The following is a 20,388-nucleotide window of genomic DNA, read 5'->3' as shown; positions in this document are numbered from 1 at the left end:
CCAGCCTGGTCTACAAAGGACAGCCAGAACAATGAAATTCTATCTCAACAAAACAAAACAAAAAACCAACCAACCAACCAAACAAACAAATAAACAAAAAAAAAACAAGAAAAAAGAATCCACTATATCGTGGACTTGAAACCATGTTAATCACAATAACTACATGTTATATAGTCCCATTCCTAATACTGTACAAAAGGTAGGTAAATCTAGAGACGTGTAGGTTAGTGTTTACTAAGGTGGGAGTGAGGAAGGAATAGGGGCATAGTAGTTTTCAAAAAAAGATATAGAAATCTTTAGGAGTGATAAAGTGTTTTGTAATTTATAATAATGGCTGTGAAAAACTTGAGCTATACTAAAAGCCATTATTCACTTTAGTTGAATTTTACATGGTATATGAATTATATCAGTTCACATACATGAATAGCATGTATAGGAAAAGTTGAAATAGTATGTTTAAAACAATAGGGTTTATGTATTTGATTTTTTTTAGTGTAAAAGGCTAGCTCTAGTAATAAAATATTGATTGTGGAATATTAAATGTATTGACTGTAGGAACGTAGAATGGTGTAGCTGCTATGTACAACAGGCAGTTCTTCAATAGGTTAAGCATAATTCTCACACAATTCATCTATTCTACTTGTGGTTACATATGAAAACAGTGATTTAAAACAATACTTGCATGCTAGCAACATACTTTACAATAGTCAAAAGGTGGAAAGGATGGGAGCTCAGTGGTAGAGTGCCGGCTAAGCATATACGAGCCCCTAATTCATTCACATAGAAGTCTCGGCAAGGTAGCACACACCTGTCATTTCAGCAAGCAAGAAAAATATGAATTTGAAACCACCCTGGATTATGTATTGAGGCTGGCTCAGAATTAAAAAAATAAAGATGGAAACAACTAATGTCCATGAATACATGTCACGGCTAAACAAAGTACATTATGTATGAGAACAGTAGAGTATTATTCACCCTTAAACAGAAGTGAAATTTTGGGCCTTCCCACATTGTGTATTAACTTTCAAAACATAGAAAGTAAGCTAGTCATGGGATATACCTATAAACCCAGCACTTAAGAGGTGGAAACTGGAAGAAGATCAGAAGTTCACGGGTCAGCTTGGCTACATAGTAAGTTGAGGTCAGGCTTGGCTACATGAGATCTTGCCTCTCAGAAAATCAAAACAAACCAAAAACACAAAGTGAAACAAGCCAGACAAAAAGAGAAAAAGTATGGTTAAAAGATATGCTTGTGTTTTATTGCTAATTACTTATGCCATTGAATTGTGTACTTAGAAATGGCTAAGGTAGTATAAATGTAATATATGTGTTATGCCACAAAAATATTCATAATTTTTAAAATTTAAGTGAGACATACTAATTCTCTCTCTTTGAAACAGTGTTTCAAGTAGCTTAGGCTAATCTTAAATTTATGTATGTAAATGTATGTAACTGAGGGTGACTTTAAACTTTGATACTCTTGCCTCAGCCTTCTAATTCCTGTTATTGCAGGCTTTGCTACTATGCTGTATACTTAATAATCAAAACTAAAATTTAAGAGGCCAGATGGCTTCATGAAAAATTTGTGAATAAGTGTATTAGCCTCATTTAGATGGGATGGAATATTATTTTTCACTGTGGTTGATTCATTTTGTTGATTTGTAGAAAGCAAATGTTTATATTTAATAATAGCAGGAGAATTGCAGTTGTCCAATAAATGTCACAAAATTGTGGCAGTGAGCCAGAAAGAAAAAAAATTACATAAGTGAAGTGAGACATACTTCTGTAGCTATGGAAACTTTAAGCTCTACTGAGTCTCAAAAAGATGTTCTTGTGCTTATATTTGTATCATTAACTAGACATTGATGGGGTTAATGAGGACCTTGGATAATTGTTAAGTTAAATTGATATATTCATTGAAGGGCTTGGTTAAAGGGCACTGTTGGGTGGTTTAGTGCTTGTTTTATATGAACATTAAAGTAATTTTTGTTTAAATTATGAGATAATTTTATATGAGAGTATATGAATTTTTGTATTATCAGAGACAGGTCCTCACTTTTCAGCTCAGGCTGGCTTCTTAACTCATCCTCCTGCTTTAGTCTCCAGAATACTAAGATTGCAAGTATGTGCTATTATGTCTGGCATATGTGAATTTTTTGGGTTTTACATTGTGCTATTACCTGTATTTTTTGAAAGTGAATCCATTTTACGCTGAGCGTTTTGAAGAAAAGTTGAATCTGTTCAAAGGAAATAAGGTCTTTTTGTTTGTTTTTTTTTTGTTTGTTTGTTTTAGGGTAAGTTACTCTTTTTTAAGACAGGGTTTCTCTGTGTAGCCCTGGCTATCCTAGAATCCGCTCTGTAGAGTGGATTGGGCTGGGAGTCAAAGAGATCCATCTGCCTTTGCCTCTGAGTTCTGGGATTAAAGGTATGTGGTACCATCACTTGACAAGATTATTTTTTTACAGAGAAGTCTTTCAGAAATTGAAGCTTATTTTTCAGGTTCTAACAAAATTAAACTTTTAAATGTTGTGTATGTGTGCTTGGAATTGAACCTAGGACCTTAGATATGCTAGGAAAATAGTCTATCCACTCACCATTTAGCTATATTCCCAGTTCTAAAAAGGGTGATAACCTGGGAGGTTGCTAGAAATTGAACTTTTTTTTCCCTCCAAGACAGGGCTTCTCTGTGTATCTTTTGGAGCCTGTCCTGGAACTCACTCTGTAGACCAGGCTGGCCCCGAACTCACAGAGATCTGCCTGCCTCTACCTCCCGAGTGCTGGGATTATAGGAGCACGCCACCACCTCCTTGCCTAAATAGGATTTTTTAAAAGAAGATTTAATTTATATTTAATATGTTTGTGCATGTGGGGTAGAGTTTTGTGCATATGCGTGCACAAAATGTTGCATATTTGTGCAGGTGTCACTAGAGGCCAGAAGAGGAAGTCAGATTCCCTGGGACAGGAGTTACATTGGAACCAGAGTTGGTCCCCCGAAAGAGCTGTATGTGGTTCAAGTACTTTTAACCTCCCAGTCATCTTTCCAACCCTAGGTATTTTTTGTAATTATCTTACACTGTTTATAGCTTGCTTTACTAAACAGTATGTTACAGAGTAGACATTTGATGTACTCCAAATCTGTGTTTCTAATGACTGCATTGTGTCATGATGTGTTTGAGTCATTATTTATTTATTCTTGTATTGATGGCCTTTACATTTAGGGCATTTCCAGTTCTGCTATATAAATACTGGTGGAGAGCACTTTTACATGTTCACTTAACTGTATTTTCTCCTTAATTGAAATTTATAAATGCCTAGATCTGGTGTCATAGGCCTGTACTCAGGAGACTGAAGCAGTAGTATTTAATTAAAGTTTAAGGCCAGCTTGGCCTAGCAGTGAGCTGTTGAGTGAGACCCTGTCTCAAACAAAAACAAACCAACGAAACAAAAACAGAAAGGAAAAGAAAATGGCAGGTTTAAATAGATATTTTTCTAGTTATATTTTTGTTCAAACCAAACAAATTCTAGAGTTTTGATATAATTTGAATGTTGTGTGTGTGTCTGTGCACACACTTTCTAAGTATGATTGCATGGATTAATGAGTAAAGGTTAGAATTTTATTTTATTGGTTAGCTTTTAAAAAAATGTGACCTGTGCCAAATCCTTTCTTCCATGTTACAGTAAAATATCTTGAGGAGGGAGCTGAAATTAAATGACATTTGCCAAATGAATAACTTGAATTTACCACTTGTACTGTGGGCACAGTTCCTGGGAACTGTTGGGAGTGCTCGACCTCTGACTTATTTGCCTCTTTTCTTTTCTTTTACTTGTTACTTTGAGACAGTCTCACTAAATTGTGCAGGCTCTTCTAGAGCTCACTCTGTCACCCAGTCAAGGCCTTGAACTTTTGAAATCTCCTGTTTATACCCCCAGAGTATCCAGAAGTACAGAAGCCTGTGCTACCAGTAACTCTTAGAATACAAATTAAGACTGGTTTGATCCTGTAACTGGTTGGTATGCAATATGAGAGATAAGGAGGAATGATGGTAAACTGATAGTTCATTATTGGAAGACAATACACCATTAAAATTATTATTATTATTAGCTGGGTAGGGGAATCACATGCCTTTAATCCCAGTACCCTGGGAGGCAGAGGTAGGCAGATTTCTGAGTTTGATGCCAGCCTGGTCTGCAAAGTGAGCTCCAGGACAGCCAGGACTATACAGAGACACCCTGTTTCAAAAACAACAACAATAACAAATTATTATTACTATTACTACTATTACCACTACTACATACATGTGTAAGCCTGTACACCATGTGCATACAGTACCTGCAGAAGCCAGAAGAAGGCACCAGATTCCACTATAGTTGGTTGTGAGCTACCATGTGGTTGCTGGGAATTCAAAACTCAGGATCCCTGAAAGATCTCTTAACCACTGGGCCATCTCTCCAGCTCTTTAAAGATTATTTTTGTGACTGTGTGAATGTGTGTCTACATGTGTGCAGGTGCTCTGTAGACCAGGTTAGTGTCAAACTCACAGAGATCCGCCTGCCTCTGCCTCCTGAGTGCTGGGATTAAATATGTGCACCACCACCGCCCTGCCATACAAATATTTTTAAGTTATATTTGGGGGATGCATGCTATGGCACACATGGAAGTAGAAGACAACCTGTAAAACAAATCAGTTCTCTTTACGGCCTGAGTTCTAGGGATAAAACTAGTCACAGGCTAGGTGGCAAGTGTCATTAACTACCAATACATTTCTGAAAGTAGTAGTAGTCCACTATGCCAGCGATGAGAAATAAGTCAATTAGGAACTGATTACAGTGTTATGAACAAAAGCCTAGTTAAGTGATAAATGTGAAAAGAGGAAGTAGCGGCAGATAGCACAGATAGCTGCTAAAAGCATTTATTTGTGAAGAGTTCTGACAAGAAGCCCCCAAGGGAAGGTAGAAAATGCAGTAGCAATATCAATAGACCTGTTTGGGGTGAAGGAGTTGATAAAAGGAATGACAGAAAGATGGGCAGGCCTAGTGACACAGGACTGTTACAGTCTGAGCTGCTCTGCAGTTAGAGGCATTAGGTTTCCAAGTTTAAGAGTTGCCTAGTTTCCAGAATTAGTTAAAGACTGTAGGACCCAGCTCACAAGCTCAGTGGAGGCCTGAGTCTCAGTAATTTACCCTGAGGCAATACCTGGTTCCCATAAAGACCATAAACTGAGACTACCAGGCACCACCCCACGAACAGACCTTCCAAAGGAAATTCCTAACGTTCCAACCATTGTAGGTAGAATCACCTGCTAGCACACACCCATTGCTTCTCACCAGGTTAGATAAATGTCGCCAATCAGGGGTCCTAAACCTTAGAAATGTGTCACCACACACCGTACTAATGTAACTTTTCTGGTTTTTTTGCCTTTAAATTATGCCCTCTAGAAGGGCAGGGTATCTCCTATTGGTGCTGCTGCTGCGCCAGTTGTTCCTGCCAGCTTGTATTGTACACACAATAAACCTTGCTTTTGTATTTTGGTGAGTTGGTCTCCCTGGTGGTCTTTTGGGGTCCCCATGGACTGGGCACAACAAAGACCAACCTGGGATAAAGTAAGACCTTGTCAAAAGAAAAAGGAAAGAAAGAAAAAGATTTGGGAATATGTTTTGGTGGTAGACACTTGCCTAGCATGTACAAGATGCAAAATTCAACCCTAAGTGCCACAAACAAAGCAAACAGATAAATATAAGTTTTGTAAACAACAACAAACCCAAAAAAACAAAAACAGCCCCCCCCCCCCAATCAAAGCTGAGTCGTGGTGGGTCACACCTTTAATCCCAGCACTTGGGAGGCAGAGACAGGTGGATCTCTGTGAGTTTGAGGCCTCAGCCTGGTCTACAGAGTGAGTTTCAGGACTGCCAGGACTGTTACATAGAGAAACCCTGTGTTGGAAAAAAAAAAGTTTTGGTAACCAAGTTAAAAATGGATTTGGGATTTAGAATTCTCTTGAATTTTAAAGAACAGATAATAGTCATGTATGGGTATGCTCACTTTTAGTCCCACTGAGGTAGGTGAATCTCTGTGAGTTTGAGCCAGTCTGGTCTACAAAGTGAATGAAGGCCAACCAGGGATACACAGTGAGAATTTCTCTCAAAAATAGCTAGCTATCTAGCTAAATAATAAAGGCCCAGAGATGAATATAAGAAAGTCTGAAAGTTGGTGATCTGTAGTCTGATTTCTCCATGGAGAAATGAACTTCCAGGAGTGACAGACACAGGAGAGTGACTTTCAAAGAACCATTGTGAGGAATTGTTGGGAAAGCTGACAGGATGACAAGGAATACATTTTTATAAAAGGTTTCTGGGTTACTTGGAGGAAGGTCATGAATTCTTAGAGGTACTAGTCTGTAAGCTTTGATTATTCTCCATCAAAACCTTGAAGCTGTGGGTTTAGGAATGTTGAAGATAAGTGGTTAGTTTTCCAGGATTGGACATTATTAATAGGGTGAAAAACAGCATGAGCAGAGTATTACCTTTTTCTCTGCCCACTCCCTCTTTTTTTTTTTTTTTTTTGTGGTGGTGGTGGTGGTAGGACTGGTTCTTGCTTTGCTTTGTTTTTTTGAAACATGATCTCATGACCTTGAATTTTGTGATCCTTGTACTCATCTACACAATGCTGAGAATACAGGTGTGGGCCATTGTGTCCTGTTTAGGTGTTTCTTTGTATTGAACCCAGGCTTTATGAATGATGAACAAGCTCTCTTAACTACATTTCCAGCCTGCCTTTCCTTTCATCCCTTATCCCATTCACCCGTCCATCCATCATCCGTCCATCCATCCATCCACCCACCCACCCATCCATCCATCTCTTTTTTTGACAGTTTTCCCACTGTAGGCTAAGGTGGCTTCATAATTCATGGTAGTTCTTTTGCCTCAGCTCGCACATGTTGAGAATAATACTGATTTTGCACTTTTCCCCGATAATACTGCCGTATGTTTGATCTGTCAGAAGTATGCACATATAAATCTGTGTGAACACACAAATATTACACTGTGTCTCTTAAAATATGGGAAAGTACAAAGCAAGAATAAATTACATGAAATTCTGTGATAACTGGATAGTGGCCACCATTAACTAAGTTCATGATGATTCTTTCATGTATATATCTATATGTACACACTTCTGTTTTTTTATATGTTGCCTCATGAGTAGAATTCTAGAATACATCCTATTGTAGCAGCTTAATGATGCTATTAAATGTAGATCTGTTACCATTTACAATAGCTACAAAGTATTACATTGTTTAAATAACCAGGTTTACTCAATTAGCCAATTCTTTCATAATGGACTATTAATTCATTTTTAATATAACTCATAAATCAGTGTAATTAACATAGCGTGATTATTACCTGTGAGGAGTAATGCTGCTGATCGTGCAAGATTTTTGTATATGATGATCACTATTCCTGAACACTTCATCTTGTGTTTTTAAATTTGTCTTGTGTTTCTCAATTTCCCAGTGAATGGTGCAGGCTTGTCTTCTAGCTTTATTTTGAGAATAAGAGTACATAAATAAGGGGCTGGAGAGATGGCTCAGAGGTTAAGAGCATTGCCTGCTCTTCCAAAGGTCCTGAGTTCAATTCCCAGCAACCACATGGTGGCTCACAACCATCTGTAATGGGGTCTGGTGCCCTCTTCTGGCCTGCAGGCATACACACAAACAGAATATTGTATACATAATAAATAAATATTTAAAAAAAAGAGTACATAAGTAAGATGACTTGTATGCTATTAGGTAAGACCTCACCAGACATTAAGTATAGTTTTTTTTTAGTACAGGGTGTCTTGTAACCTAGTATGAAACTGTCCCTGTAGCTACAGATGACCTTGAACTCCTGATCCTCCTGTTTCTACCTCCCAAATTCTGGGATTATAGATCTGAGCCACCACACTTGACTTTTGAATTTAAAAAAAAAAAAGGCCTTTATTGAGTTCTTCAAAATTGAAGAACCTGATAAGTCTATGAAAGTTTATTCCCTTAAAAAAAAACAGGACGCATTTTTGTTCTTGTATTGAAGATGATGGCTATCACAGGTAGTTTCTTTTAAATTTTACTTGTGGCGGAAGGTGTTTAATCAAGAAAATTGGTCACTCATTGTTCTGGTGTTTAAACTTGAAGTTTTTCATTGGGAAAGAAATTCTCTCTCTCTCTCTCTCTCTCTCTCTCTCTCTCTCTCTCTCTCTTCTCTCTCTCTCTCTCTTCTCTCCCCCCCCCTACACAAAAACACCTCAATCTTGCAACCCTAATACTAGAATTGAAAACTCAGCTGCATTACCAACAGGGTAATGCAAGTCATTGACACTGGCTTAATGGTACTTTCTACAACTGAGCTCTTAAGGGATAGGCAGCTCCAGCTTTTTTATATATTGGCCAGATCTTGTGGTTTGTCAAGAGAAGCCCAAAGTCTGTATTTTTATGTAAAATCTGATTATTCAATTAACATTGACAAACACTGTAAAGGCCAAAGGGAATAATTATTTTTTTAAATTATTTTTGTGTTTCTTGTATGTAGTGTGCATGTTTGTGTGCAGATGTGCTCACCCAAATAGAAACAAAAAGTTGAAATCAGGTACTTTCTGCTAATGCTTCCATCTTATTTTTTGAGGTCTCTATCTAGGAAGCCTAAGACCTATAGCAAGGAAAGCTGTGTGTTTTCTCATCAAATTAAAATATTTTAGAATGGGCATGAGATATTTATTTACATGATTAATTTTTCAATAAAACAAATAATGTCCAAGTCATATCTCAGTAATACTTCCTTATTGCACACCCTTTTGAGGGCAGAAACTATGGCTTCCATTTGTTTCTAGATGTTCCAGTTACTATATAATATTAATAGTAGTTTTGGGTGCCTTTTAATGTATCCCTGCTAGCTTTCACAAGGCAGATAGGTATTGCCACTATTTTATTAAAGTAAGTCTTCATCTCTTGAGTAACTTACATAAGGTTATGTTGGTATACAACAGTGCCTACAATTGCCCCAAATCCAGGGTGATTGAAACCACTGATAGTGCTGTTTCCACCATAGTATGCTTTTCTATGTATGAATACCCATGATAAGAGCAGTTTGAAAGGCCATGAGTGATGCCACATGCTTGGAATTCCAAATGCTCAGGAGATAGACACAAGAGGATCACCGCAAGTTGGAGGACAGCCTGTTCCATGCAGTATTTTTTTTCAAGCCTGGGATGCATAGTGGGATCCTGTCTAAACAAACAAACAAACAAAAACCCGAACAAATAGAAATTTACAAATATGTCACAATAAGAGATTAGCAAAAATGGCTAATAGTAAAAGTAGAACAATCACAAACCATTAATATAATAAAACTGCCAGTGTAACTACTCTTGCCCATTGGGATCATTATTAAGTACAATAAAGTTTGCTTGGTTTCCTGAATAGTTGGGAATACAATCACATGCCGCTGTGGTAGCTTGATGGTGTTTTCTAAAATGAATTTTCTTTCCTTTTTGGTATCTCAGGCTTTTTCTTATTAACTGGTACTTTTCTTTATATTGTCAAGTATATGCAATCTGTTTTCACCAAATAACATAAAATAAATAAGCCCTGTCTTCTCAAGTATCCTTTTTTGTCTCTTTGGAAAGGTTATAGAACAGTAGTTTTGTTTCAGCTTACCCTGAACTTACTTCCTCTGTTCCACTTGGACTTCAGCTCTGCCTTTTGGCTTCTACCTCTGTCATTCCCTTTGGCAGAAGTAACAGAAAGTACCTTTTTCCACACATCAAATAAGTGATGCTTTTTTTTTCTTTTTTTTTTTTTGAGACAGGATTTCTCTGTGTAACAGTCTTGGCTGTCCTGGAACTCTTTGTAGACCAGGCTGGCCTCACTGAGATCTGCCTGCCTCTGCCTCCCAAGTGCTGGGATTAAAGGTGCCGCCCTCCCCCAGTAAGTGGATTCTTTCAAGTTATTTTTTCCTTGAGCAGAGACATTTTCACTTGTGGAAGTCCTCAGTATTCTTCTTTCTTGTTGACACTTTTTAAAAAAATCCTTCATGCTTACTAATTTGTTTTTAAGATGGGCTCTCTGTAGGCTTGGCTATCTTGGAATTTACTACATAGACCGTACTGACCTCTAACTCAAAGAGAGCCCCTTGCCTCTGCCTCCCAAGTGCTCAGATTAAAGCCATCTTGCTCAACTCTTGATACTGTTTTCTTTGTTATTGTTTTGTTTAGGTGTTTTAGGTTTTTGTTTGTTTGTTTATTTGTTTTGTTCTTTTCCCCTTCAAGAAAGGGTCTTACTGTGTAGGCCTGGTTGTCCTGGGACTCACTCTGTAGACCTGGGCTTGAACTCAGAGATTACCTGACTCTGCCTCCCAAGTGCTGGAATGAAAGACATTAGCCACTACACCCTAGCTTGGTTCTATATTCTTTATTTTTAAATTGATTTATTGGGGCTGGCTAGATGGCTCAGCGGTTAAGAGCATTGCCTGCTCTTCCAAAGGTCCTGAGTTCAATTCCCAGCAACCACATGGTGGCTCACAACCATCTGTAATGAGATCTGATGCCTCTTCTGGCCTCTAGGCATATATGCAGACAGAATATTGTATACTTAATAAATAAATAAATATTAAAAATAAATTGATTTATTTTTACTTTATGTGCATTGGTGTTTTGCCTGCATGTATGTCTGTGTGCGGGTTTCAGGTTCCCTGTAGTCAGTTGTGAATTGCCCTGTGGGTGCTGGGAATTGAATCCCGGGTCCTCTGGAAGAGCAGCCAGTGCTCTTATCCTCTGAGCCATCTTTGCAGCCTGGTTCTATATTCTTAAAGTTCCTTCCTCTCTATGATTTTCCTGCTCTATTGCTTTTCCTATCCTCATCTCTCTATGTATTTTTTTAAAATTTATCTTGTGATATGATGTATGTTTGAGTGTTTGTACTACAATCAGTGTGGAAGCCAGAGGAAAACTGTGGAGTAAGTAATCTTCACCTTTGTGTTGATTTCAGGGATTAAACTCAGATCACCAGGCCAAGTATCTTTACCATCTTGAAGCCCTTTTTTTTTTTTAATGTACTATTAGCCTCCACTCCCCCAAAACCATACAAAATAACAGGAAATTTAAAGTGTAGGGTTTGTTTGTTTGTTTTGTGGGCTTTTTTGGACATAATTTTCCTGCCCAAGCTGGTTTTGAACTTCCTGAGTAGCTAAGGATGACCTTGAACTGCTGAATCTCCTGTTTCTACTTTCAGAGTCCTGGAATTACAGGATAAATTTATGCTACCCTGGGGATTGACTGTACACTTGGCAATTACTTAAGTGAGCTACATCCCCTGTCCTAAACTAACAGATAATGAAATAGCTGAATGATGTCTGCGGAACTCTTTAGTTTCCCATTTCCCCCAGGTGGCATAATGTGTACAGTGTATCCTATCTAAATACCTTAAAACACTAATATGCTTGAGAAAACTATACAATCTGGAAAATAACTCAAATAAATTCATATTTGGTAGCAAATTAGTAAGTTGGCTTACACTTTAAAATAGAAAAATTTGTTAAAACAGAGCGTCACCTACCAGTTATTCTTGGACTCTATAATCTTTCAGAAATAAAATATCCAGTGGACCTGCAGCCAGTACATTTTTCCAGCAGAGATGCCAAGTATGATGACTGTCAAGGCTGAAGTGTTTTTGTTTTTTGTTTTTAAACAAAAAGAATGTTGTCCCTTCAGTGCATAACGGGGTTGGCACACTGGAGTTGTCAGGACTTAGTTGTAGAGTGTCTGATATGAAACCTTAGCTTGGGATTTCACCTGCTTATCGAGGCAGTGAGCGGAGGAGAATAAGGGGAACACAAATATTTCCCAAGCCTTGTTTTGGAGTCGGTTGCGTTAAGGACACTTTCTATGCCTTATGGTAGTCATATTTACAAGGGTGCTGGGGATTGTTTTTGTTTTTATATTTAAAACAAGATGAAAGTGTTTACAAGTGGATTTTTCATTTTTATACCTGATGATTGGGCATTGGAGATGGCACGATTATAGACAGTGTCTATACCTTGGTAATCAAGGGAACTTCTATTATTTATGTAATAGTACCTGTTTGGGGCATTAATTCATGCCTTTAAAACATTTTATGTATATGGCTATATATATTTATATATATTTATAGCATGTATGTCTATGCTCGGTTCTCAAGCCAGAAGAGGGCATTGAATCCTTGTAACTGGAGTTACTAGTGTGTTGTGAACTACCATATGGATTATGGGAATTGAACTTTGGCCAATTGTAAGAGCAACCAGTGCCCTCTAACCATTGGCACCATTTTTTCATTTTTTTCCCCCCTGGTGTTTTGAGACAGGGTTTCTCAGTGTAGCTTTTTTCCTAGAACTCACTTTATAGACCAGACTGGCCTCAAACTTACAGAGATCTGTCTGCTTCTGCCTCCCAAGTGCTGGATTAAAGGCATGCACCACCACTGTCCTGCTTTATTTTTGTATTTTTTTAAAATATTTATTTATTTATTATGTATACAATATTCTGTCTGTGTGTATGCCTGAAGGCCAGAAGAGGGCACCAGACCTCTTTACAGATGGTTGTAAACCACCATGTGGTTGCTGGGAATTGAACTCAGGACCTTTGGAAGAGCAGGCAATGCTCTTAACCACTGAGCCATATCTCCAGCCCCTTATTTTTGTATTTTTAAAGCATTCTCAACACAAAGTGTCATCTTTGCCCAGCATGGTAATGCACACCTTAACTGGAGCTACACAACAGAGAGACCCTATTTTAAGACAGGGTCTCACTATGTAGCCCTAACTGGTCTGAATTCACTGTATAAACAAGGCTGACACAACTCACAGAACTTTCCCTGCTTTTTCATCCTTTTTCTTATCACAAATAGTTTTTATTAAAAACATTAAATATTAAAAAGAAATTTTATTTATTTTTACTTGCCTGGCAAAAATGCTTGTGTGTGTTCACATATACATGTACATGTCCCTAGCCAAGAATTACCATGCAGAACTGCTTTTTTTTCCTCTTTCATTTCATTTTAGGCATAAGTCAATTTTCATTGTGTTCAGCTTGATTATTTGAAAGTAAATCAGAGAATCTCGAGGAACATTATAAGGGAAATGAGCTTTCTGACAATTTCGGTGTTTAGTCTAACCCCAAAGCAATTAAATTCCCGTTCTCAGATCAATAAAGGTGAAGTGGAGACTAATAATTCAAAATCTATTAATAATACATTTCTTAGGAACAGATCTTGCTATTTAAACTACAGCTGCTCTATGAGCTGTGCCCCATTTTTGAATACCACCTTTATTGTGTGTGTTTATTCAGTGATTTATCTCCTAAAAAGATTGCTTATGAATTCACTATCTATTCCAGTTTGATTTTTTTTTGTTTCTTTGGCCTGTCTCCAAGTTTCTTATCAAAAGAAAACTATTTTATTTTTATTTTCCCTTTGTTTCATCACACATTTTTATATGTGTGTGTGTGTGTGTGTGTGTGTGTGTGTGTATGTATGTATTTGGCTTTTTGAGACAGGGTTTCTCTGTGTAATAACTGTGGTTGTCCTGTAACTAGCTTTTTAGATCAGGCTGGCCTGGAACTCACAGAGATCCACCTGCTTCTGCCCCCAAGTGATGATGTTAAAGTCATGTGGTGCCTCCACTACCACCTAGCAATTCTGATAGTGTTTTGTTTCTCATGAGAATTGTTTTGAGATTGAAACTCTATGTGTGGGTTTTTTTTTCTTTTTCTTTTCTTTCTTCTTCCTTCCTTCCTTCCTTCCTTCCTTCCTTCCTTCCTTCCTTCCTTCCTTCCTTCCTTCTTTCTTTCTTTCTTTCTTTCTTTCTTTCTTTCTTTTTTGAGACAGGGTTTCTCTGTGTAACAGTCCTATCTGTCCTAGAACTAGCTCTTGTAGACCAGGCTGGCCTCGAACTCTTGGAGATCTGCCTGCCTCTGCCTCCCAAGTGCTAGTATTAAAGGTGTGCACCAATACTGCCTGGGTGTGTCTTTTGCATAGTGGTTGGTCCTTGAGAATACTCAATCAATGTTAATTGTAATTGTGTTACTAATGCTGGTATTTTGCTGAGAGAAGAGTAAGAAAATTATTGGTTGTCTTCCTAGACTCAATAAAGTGAGAGAGGAGGTATGGGGCTTGCAGACCTGTTTGGTTTTTTTTTTTTTGTTTTTGTTTTTTTTTGTGAAGTGAGTAATAACAGAATAAAGCTGTAGACAGTGGTACTTAGGGCACTAATGCCCACCTAGGAAGGAAAAAAAAGTGCACTTTAAATTACAAATATTTTTCTTGCAAGGGCTTTAGTTCAGGTCTCAGTACCCACCCACAAAGCTGCTCACAACTTAACTGTATCTCCAGTTCCAGGGAATCCAGTGCTTTCTTCTGACATTGATAGATAGGTTCTTGTACACACGTGGTAGGAATGTATACACTTAAGCATGCTCGCATGCACGCGTGCACACACACACACACACAATTCTCCTTGGTTTTTTGGGACAGGGTTTCAGTTCTAGCTGTCTTGGTACTAGCTCTTGTAGACCAGGCTGGACTCAAACTTACAGAGATTCACCTGCCTCTGCCTCCCTAGTGCTGGGATAAAAGCGTGCGCCACCACCACCTGCCCCCCCCCCCCGACTTTTAAAAACCACAGTTTCAGTCAGATGTGGTGGTTCATGCCTTTGATCTTAGTACTTGGGAGGCAGAGGCAGATGGATCTCTGAGTTCAAGAACAGCCAGAGTTACGAGAGAGACCCTGCCTCAAAACAAACCAACCAACAAACAAACACACAATTTCTCCTTCCCTCTTCTGCCACAGGGTAGGATTTCTATTTTAAGCTTGATGTGCACTATGTTGAAAGTTTGTTGAACATTGAAGAAAGAACTAAATTGACCCAGAAGTAATTGGTAACGTAAATGGATCAGTTAGAATTTGTAGAGCAGGACCAAGCAAACAAGCCAGCCAGCTCATTTTCACATTGTTGCCTTTGTACCTAGACACATTAATTTGTTTTGAGTACCTAAAAATGCTGATTTCATTTCTTCTCCTTTTCTAATTGGTCTGAGCCCTTACAGCAAATTCCTAGTTTCTGAATCTGCTCCCAATTCTACTTATTTTCTTTCCTTGTGCCCTTGAATCAGTCATCGGACTGGGGGGGGGGGGTACTTTTGTCCTACCTCCATAGGAACCTTGAGTAGGTAAGGAGAGAAGCACTTTGTGGACTGAGCTTTGGTGCCCCTGTGTTTGACACCAGTGAGGTGACCACAGGCAGGCCAGTACAGTAGCATTTGGCGCCCTCTAGTGTTACAGCTCCTTGTAGGATCTAAGCCCTACAAAATGTGAACTGCAGTACTTCTATACTCCAAGGAAGTTAAAATGCCTTAGCCCTTGGCAGAGGCTGAGTTCTGGATTATGTTTAGATAAGGACATGACCTTGACAGCTGTCAGTTTTACAGCTCCAGACTGTGAAGTATCTGAAGCCCTCAGTTCCAAAGGCTTGACAAGTCTCTGGAAATCTTCCAGTAACCACGATGTGTCTTTTGGATATTATAGCCTTCTGTCCTTCAGCCTCTGCTCTTGCTCTTTGTCTGGTTTCACTGTCTCATCCCAACTTGACCATCTCTGGGAACTCTTCAGCTCCCTCTTTTTCAGCTGTCAGCCAGCTACCTTGCCACTTTCAGCAGTTTGGCCTGCAAGCTGCCATTCTTGCTTTTTATTGACTCTGCTTCTTGTGTGGGGAGTTCAGCCCTCCTTACTGGAAGCAGCAAGAAAGGACTGCTAGAGAGAAACCTTGTATTGGGCTTAGTGATGTAATACTGAGGCATGTATCACAGGGTGGTCTCCCAGCTAAGTCACCAAGTGAACCAGTCTGCTCCTATAGCCAGAGAAAGGATCTGTTGACTGAAGTTTCTGTTCTGCCTGGTCCTGCAGCTGCTCACTTCCAAAGAAACACACAGAGGCTTATACTAATTATAAACTGTTTGGTCTATTAGCTCAGGCTTATTAATTTGTTCATACAACTTAAATTAACCCATAAATGTTTAGCCATGTGGCCTTGTACCTTTTCTCAGTGAGGCATTCATTCTCATCTTGCTGCCTCTACATCTATCTGCCTTTCCTCTTCCCAAAATTCTTCTAGTCTGGTCGCCCTGCCTATACTTCCTGCCTAACTGCTAGTCAATCAGCATTCTATTAAACCCATATGAGTGACAATTTTTTTACAGTGTAGAAGAGCATTATCTCACAACATTTCCCCCATTTTCTTTTCTAAATAAAAACCCTGAATCTTATCTCCTTTGTTTAGTCTTCTTCTTGACCATTATCTATAACTTGTAACCAACACGCTAAATAAAGACAAACATCCATAACCTATTCTTTTTGGAATGTGGGTGTAGTTTTCTGTGCTACTTTCTGTGATTGCGGGTGCTGGTAATTTTATGGGGACCCAAAGAAAATTTAGGATTATGGTCAAGTCCTGAGAGGCTTGATCATCTTCAGCCAGCAACCTTGAAGCTGTTCTGGATGCAGAACTCAGAAGAAACTGCAACAGAGGTGCTCTGAAATGTTGGATCATCTGAGCCATCTATTCCCAGTAGAGATTTTCCAAGGGGTCTTCCTCAATCAAACCTTATTTTTCTTAACGAAGAATAAATCTATAGCCTTTATTTCCTGTGGAAACAAACAAAACCTCTTCTCCAAAATAGCATATCTTTGACTTAAATTTTGAAGTCAAGGCTTCAAACTATGTAGGTTAGATTAATCCAGCAGCATTTATAATCAAATGTCTTTTTTTGGGAGGGAGTAGTTTGAGACAGGGTTTCTCTGTAGCTTTGAAGCCTGTCCTGCCACTTGCTCTGTAGACCAGGCTGGCCTCAAAGTTACAGAGATCCGCTTCCCTCTGCTTCCCCAGTGCTGGGATTAAAGGCGTGCATCACCACTGCCAAGCTTCAAATGTCTTGTAGCAGATGTTGCTCTTTGCTCAACAAACAATTCAAAACAACACAATAACATACAGTATCCAGATTCTCTGTGTATTTTCCACCTTTATGTGGCTTTTTAAAAACCTCTATTTTATTTTTATTTTTTAATTTTTGGTTTTATGAGATGTTTGGCTGTCCCGGAACACACTCTGTAGACCATGCTAACGTCGAACTCTCTGAGATCCACCTGCCTCTACCTGGGATTAAAGGCATGTTCACAACACCTGACTACTCTCTTTCTCTCTCTCTCTCTTTCTCTCTCTCTTTCTCTCTCTCTATTTCTCTCTCTCTCTCTCTTTCTCTCTCTCTATTTCTCTCTCTCTATTTCTCTCTCTCTATTTCTCTCTCTCTCTCTCTCTCTCTCTCTCTCTCTCTCTCTCTTTCTCTCTCTCTCGACAAGGTTTCTCTGTAGCTTTGGTGCCTGGCTCTCTTTTTTTTTTTTTTAAAGGACTTTCTCTATCCTTTTTCTTTTCTCTCCCAAGCCTACGTATATTTTTTAAACACACTGTAAACCATTTAGAGGTTTTTTTTCCCCCCATCTGAATCTCTCTTTATTGTATATCTTTATTTCTATGCACACGAGTCTTTAATCTACTAAACAGTATGGCTAGGATTAAAGCTGTGGCTTTGGGGATTGGTTCTGCCCCATTCCTTAGTTTTCTCAGAGTCTAGGCTTCATGGTGGAGGTACTGGTGGAAACCATGTTTATTGTCACAACCCTGTAGAGTTGCAAGGTCCATGCCACCACCAAGAAGCCTGCCGCTGCCAGCTGCTCATAAATACCATTTAATTGTTTGGTAGCAAGCCTCTTAAAAGAGCTTCAAGGGTTTTTGCCACTATTGCTGAGTCAGGAAGCCTCTCTTAAGGGAGCCGTGCCTCTGCTTGCCTCTAGCAAAGAGAGCCCACCTGAGAAAATGCTGCTACCAAGAGCCTGTGTTTGACTCTGTTCTTCTGTGTCTAGAATCCTTTCCCAAACTCTGTCAGGTTTTATGTGGATATAGTTGCTGAAAATTGGGCACCTTTTATAGATGGAAGTTTCTGTCCTGCCTGGTCCTGCAGCCGTTCAGTCCCAAATAAACACACAGAGGCTTATTAATTATAAACTGTTCGGCCTGTTAGGGATCAGAATGTATTTGCACTAACTTTTCATTATTTGTGATGAGTTATAATGATGCATATTTATCCCTCTTAAATCTCTGTCATTTGCAAGTTAGAAATATTCAAGTTATTGATGCAGTGACCATTTCCTTCCTATATCCTTGAGTGTAGTTGGTAGAAAGTTACCTATTTTATGAAGCTGACATTTCTTCATCATGTATAAAGGAACATCTTCGGTTATTCAAGACAGGATTTCTTTCTGTATCTCTGACTGTCCTGGAACTCACTCTGTAGGCCAGGTTGACCTCTAACTCAGAAATCCCAGTGCCTTTGCCTTCTGAGTGCCTGGGTTAAATGTGCTACCACTGTCTGACTCTACTTTTTTTTTCTTTTTTTGAACTTTTAAAAATCACTGAGTTAAACATAACTGTGCATGTTGCATTTTCCTGATTTCCAGGAAAACCAAAACAAACAAACAAAAAACCACCTGCTTGCTATTTGTCATTCATAATTTGCTTCTTAAAAATCATAATTTTCTTCTTAAAAATAGAAGCCAATTTTGTTCATGAAGTTTAGCAGGGACATTTTTAGGAGCCCTACTTGTTCTTGTGCTTCTCACTTGTGCTTCCCCACTCTTTTTTTTTTGGTAAGACAAAAATTTAATAAATTGAATAGTGGGTTTATATGACCCATGGTGCTGTGCTAGTCTTATGGAACTGTCACAGAAGCATAAAACAAGAGCTGGTGAAGAAAGTGTTACATATTGTCATCATCTGATTCATCTTCTCAAAGATTCCTCAGCCTGTTTCTCTGCTTTCTTCTTTATATCTTTTAGAATGATTCCATATTCCTTTAGTTCATTCTCCAACCCATCTGAGCTCTAGTTCAAAAGCTTTATCCTCAAAATATTTTGCAACTCCTTTAACTGTACCACAGGAAGTAATTTCTTTCATCAGAAGCTTTTTCATATCTTTTTTGCAGCTTCCTGGCTTTGCTAATGCTACAACCCCAATAACCATGAAATACCTTATGGGTCCATACATACAGAGCTGTGCATCCTTTTTCATACTGTAAGATCTAACTTGAAACTGCAGCCAGAAGGCTTAACAGTGATGTGTATAAGTGTGTACAGATATGGCCACTCTACAAGATTTTTAGAGGAGTGTTTCAGCTAAAGTTAGAACTAATGTTGGGATGCTTCTCTTGCATCGTCTGCTAATGAATGAACATCTGCCAACAAACCTGTGGCTGCCACTCTAATATGTTGATCACCATTAAAGAATTGCTTATTGGAGCCTTCTTCATAAAGATTGATTGATTGATTGATTGATTGATTGATTTTCGAGACAGGGTTTCTCCGTAGCTTTTTGGTTCCTGTCCTGGAACTAGCTCTTCTAGACCAGGCTGGCCTTGAACTCACAGAGATCCGCCTGCCTCTGCCTCCCGAGTGCTGGGATTAAAGGTGTGCGCCACCACTGCCCGGTCTTCATAAAGTTTAGAAAGGACTTATTTTTCTACCCCAAAGATAGCATAGATGTCTTTACATCTGCTCCCAATAACTGTACTGCTGTTTCCCACAAGCTTCATAGCATATTCATCTTGAAAACTCTACCATCAGGAGAGAATTTTACTCTAGATTTTTACTCAAGATTTTACTTGATTGTCCAGGCTAACCTGGAACTTAACTGTGTGACTCAAACTGACCTAAATATTCCTTCTGCTTTGGACTCCCAAAATGCTGAAATTACTAAAGCATAAACCTGGCATTACTCAAAGCCAGGCTCCTTTTCTTTCTGGCTTGTTTTTGTTTTGTTTTGGAGACATTGTCTCACTCTATATCCTTTGCTGGCCTGGAGTTTGATCTGTAGATCAGACTGTCTTCAACTAAGAGACTGACTGCCTTTGCCATGCGCATGGGCGTGCATGTGTGTGTGTAAGAATACATTTAAAACAGTAAAATTTAATAGTTGTTTAACCATCACCTTAATCTAATTATGGAACATTTTTTATCATCTCCTAAAGTGTTTTTACTTACAGAAAGTCTTACTTAGAAAAGTCTTAGCAGGGACCTGAAGCCCTTGGTTTAGTCTCCAATGTTGGAGGGAGCATTTTCTCTCAGAAGCACTTTTTTAATTTGTTGTTTAGTTTGTTTTTCAAGGCAGGGTTTCTCTGTGTATCCCTGGCTGTCCTGGAACTCACTCTGTTGATCAGGCTGGCCTCGAACTCAGAGATTCTCCTGGCTCTGTCTCCTGAGTGTTGGTATTAAAGGAGTGCCTCACCA

The 20,388-nt window shown here is 38.8% G+C and overlaps 1 protein-coding gene and 1 pseudogene across 4 annotated transcripts in view; one reads left to right on the top strand and one right to left on the bottom strand.

Annotated features, from left to right (window-relative positions):
- The window catches only part of Nfat5 (nuclear factor of activated T cells 5), an 81,704-nt gene that overhangs the window by 9,466 nt on the left and 51,850 nt on the right, over positions 1-20,388 (top strand). The window lies entirely within an intron of this gene.
- LOC142852723 (proteasome subunit alpha type-3-like) lies at positions 18,864-20,022 on the bottom strand (annotated as a pseudogene).

The sequence above is a fragment of the Microtus pennsylvanicus genome, chromosome 6 (assembly GCF_037038515.1).
Source record: "Microtus pennsylvanicus isolate mMicPen1 chromosome 6, mMicPen1.hap1, whole genome shotgun sequence".
Lineage (NCBI taxonomy): Eukaryota > Metazoa > Chordata > Mammalia > Rodentia > Cricetidae > Microtus > Microtus pennsylvanicus.
The sequence above is the reverse complement of the archived record's forward strand: the minus strand, read 5'-3'. Positions and strand labels throughout refer to the sequence as shown.